At 44.9% G+C, this 3,444-nt stretch overlaps 1 non-coding gene across 1 annotated transcript; it reads left to right on the top strand.

Moving 5' to 3' along the window:
• The first annotated feature begins 216 nt into the window (after window positions 1–216).
• On the top strand, window positions 217–380 carry LOC119624081 (U1 spliceosomal RNA). Its single transcript, XR_005240169.1, has one exon. It is a non-coding gene; the product is annotated as a U1 spliceosomal RNA (small nuclear RNA).
• The last annotated feature ends 3,064 nt before the right edge of the window (window positions 381–3,444 follow it).

A 3,444-nucleotide genomic window follows, 5' to 3' on the forward strand; every position in this document is an offset into this window, starting at 1 on the left:
TTTACCATCTGCCTGACCAAATTCCACAGAAAGAGAGGCTGGAAGCCTGACTGAGAAATTCTTAGCCTTCTTCCGGCTTGTCACACACTGGGTTCCCTTCACTGTGGCTTCCAGAAGAGTGGAGCCTTGGTCTTCTGCTCACAGTGCCAAAAGTGTACGAGCCAATGGGAAACTTCCCCTTTGCCCACTGAAGTTTCAATGAAAAACCAACTCACAATACTTACCTGGCAGGGGAGATATCATGATCACAAAGGGGATTTTTCCAGGGCGAGGCTTCTCCTTTGCACTCTGGATGTGCTGACTCCTGCAATTTCCCCAAATGTGGGAAACTCAAGTAAACAATTTGTGGTAGTGGGGAACTGTGTTTGCACTCTTCCCTGATGTTTTTCATTCCAAAAAGCAGGTCACTTGTTTTTGCAAATATATAATACATTTGTTTGCTTGTTCGAGATGGAGTCTCACTCTGTTGCCCAGGCTGGAGTGCAGTAGCATGATCTCAGCTCACTGCAACCTCCGCCTCCTGGATTCAAGCGATTCTCCTGCCTCAGCCCAAGTAGCTGGAATTGCATGCGCACGCCACCATGCCCAGCTAATTTTTGTATTTTTAGTAGAAACGGGGTTTCACCATGTTGGCCAGGCTGGTCTCAAACTCCTGACCTCAGGTGATCCACCTCCCTCAGCCTCCCAAAGTGCTGGGATTACAGGCGTGAGCCACCGCACCTGGATGGCCAGGTTTTTTTTTAAGAAAAAAAAAGTATATAAAAAGAAGAAAAAGAAAAATTATCTCACAAAAGGCAGACTAATTGGGGAAAAGCATACATATTTACTAATGTGCACATGGGGGAAAACCACACAATGATTACCCCACCCCCCAGTGTGGTGCAGAAGCTTATATACCATCGTGAGGTTGCAGAAAGAATGGTGTCTTAGAGCATGGCCAAAAACGAACTATGGTGGTAAATCAGGTTATAGTGACAAAACAGGTTATGGGAGCGAGAGAAGAGGAGGCCTGGCTAGCAAGAGTGGTCTTGTTCTGCAAATGAAACCTCACAGGTAGCAGCCCTCAAAGAGGAATGATGGTAAATGTTTCCTTCAGACCTTTAAAGATATCAAACTCTCAGTTAATCGTCTCTGGATCTGGATAACGCAAGAGATGGCTACATCAGTACAGATTCTCTACAGATGCAAATCTCTCCAACAAAAGACAGCTTTGCAGAGCTACTTCTGTTTTCTGGCTGTCTGACAGCCGTCTCAACATACGTTAAATAAATATATTTTGGGGTAAAATATTTTTATTTCTTTCAGTGTTCTCCACCAAAAGGAATTAAGCCAAGAAAGAAAATATGAGGGCCAGAAAATGAGAGTCTACCCATGAGATGGGTGAAGATCATTGCTACGATGTGGCAAAGGGAAATTCCAGGATATCAACTATATAGCAGGCCCAGTTCTGCTGCTGCAGCAGCCAGTCCCAACTGAAAGGTATAGAGGTAGGCCCCAGAGGGATGTCACCAAGGAGAAACAACGGAATCAATAGATTATCTAGGCAGTCACTCCAAATCTATTCTAGAATCTTCAAGTTCTGGTGGGCTGCCTGTAAAAAGGAAATGAAAAGGAAGAAAAGAAAAAAATAGATTATCTACATTATCTAAGGATTCTAGGAAGATGGCAGAGTGGGAAGCACTGGGAATCTATCTCTTCACCTACATGATAATTGCACTGGTAGAATCTGTCTGGTGTGAACTATTCTGAAACTCTAGAGTCTATTGAATGCTTGCAAATTCCAGGGCAGGGCTTGGACTGTAAATTGCAGCTACTTTCAGTCAATTTCAGCTCTCTTAGCACAGTAAATTTTTTCAGCCCTTAGCCACTCATTCCTCACACCTCAGCTGCAGGCAGCTGTGCCTGTGTTCCTGGAGTGGCTTGCCACAGTTCATAGAGCCAGGGTAGACAAAAAAGGACCTTATTTTCCAAATATTGGTTATCTATGCTCTCATAATTGATTGCTGCTTCTGGTCTCAGAACTGCAGAAAAAGGGTTGGGTGCCCTTGGTTTTTTTACTCCCTTCCATCGTCGCAAACCTCTCCCCTTTAAATCCTTTAAAGCCAACACCCTTTCCTCTAGCCACACTTCATTTTTCTCTTTTTCTCCTTTTGGAACCCAGACATTAAAGAGTTGGACATTCAGAAGCAACTACACATGTGGGGCAAAATTAGAAAATGACCATGCATGTACAGCAAAAATCTCAGAAAAGACCTGAGAAGGAAGACCCTAAATTCACATCTCAGGCCAATCCTCAGAATGGACACAGCCTACAATAATTAAAAAATAAAAAAGCAGGCTGGGCGCGGTGGCTCACGCCTGTAATCCCAGCACTTTGGGAGGCCGAGGTGGGTGGATCACGAGGTCAGGAGTTCAAGACCAGCCTGGCCAAGATGGTGAAACCCTATCTCTACTAAAAATACAAAAAAATCAGCCTGGCGTGGTGGCGGGCACCTGTAATCCCAGCTACTCAGGAGGCTGAGGCAGATAATTGCTTGAACTCAGGAGGTGGAGGTTGCAGTGAGCCAAGATCACGCCACTACTCTACAGCCTGGGTGACAGAGCGAGACTCCATCTCAAAAATAAAATAAAATAGACTGGGTGTGGTGGCTCACATCTGTAATTCCAGCACTTTGGGAGGCCGAGGTGGGCAGATCATGAGGTCAGGAGTTTGAGACCAGCCTGACTGACCAATGTGGTGAAACCCCATCTCCACCAAAAATACAAAAAAATTTAGTTGGGCGTGGTGGCGCCCACCTGTAATCCCAGCTACTCAGGAGGGCTGAGGCAGGAGAATCGCTTGAACCCTGGAGGCGGAGGTTGCAGTGAGCCGAGATTGTAACACAGCACTCCAGCCTGGGCGACAGAGCAAGACTCCATCTCAAAATAAATAAATAGTGGCTGGGCGTGGTGGCTCAAGCCTGTAATCCCAGCACTTTCGGAGGCCGAGGCGGGCGGATCACGAGGTCAGGAGATCGAGACCATCCTGGCTAACATGGTGAAACCCCGTCTCTACTAAAAATACAAAAAAATTAGCCCGGCGTGGTGGCAGGCACCTGTAGTCCCAGTTACTCAGGAGGCTGAGACAGGAGAATGGCATGAACCCAGGAGGCGGAGCTTGCAGTGAGTGAAGATCGTGCTACTGCATTCCAGCCTGGAGGACAGAGCAAGACTCCATCTCAAAAAAATAAAAATAAAAATAATAAATAAATAAATTAATTAAAACAAAAAAGTGATCAATAAAAATAATATCTAAGAACAAAAATAATATCTAAGAACTCTCAGGGAAGGGAGAATTTCCAGAGTTACCACATTATTAGATTCAAATGTCTAGTTTTCAGTGAAAAATCAGAAAATATACAAAGAAGAAAGGGCCCAAAGGAAAAATATAAATCAATAGACGCT

The sequence above is a fragment of the Chlorocebus sabaeus genome, chromosome 11 (genome assembly GCF_047675955.1).
Source record: "Chlorocebus sabaeus isolate Y175 chromosome 11, mChlSab1.0.hap1, whole genome shotgun sequence".
In the NCBI taxonomy this organism is placed as follows: domain Eukaryota; kingdom Metazoa; phylum Chordata; class Mammalia; order Primates; family Cercopithecidae; genus Chlorocebus; species Chlorocebus sabaeus.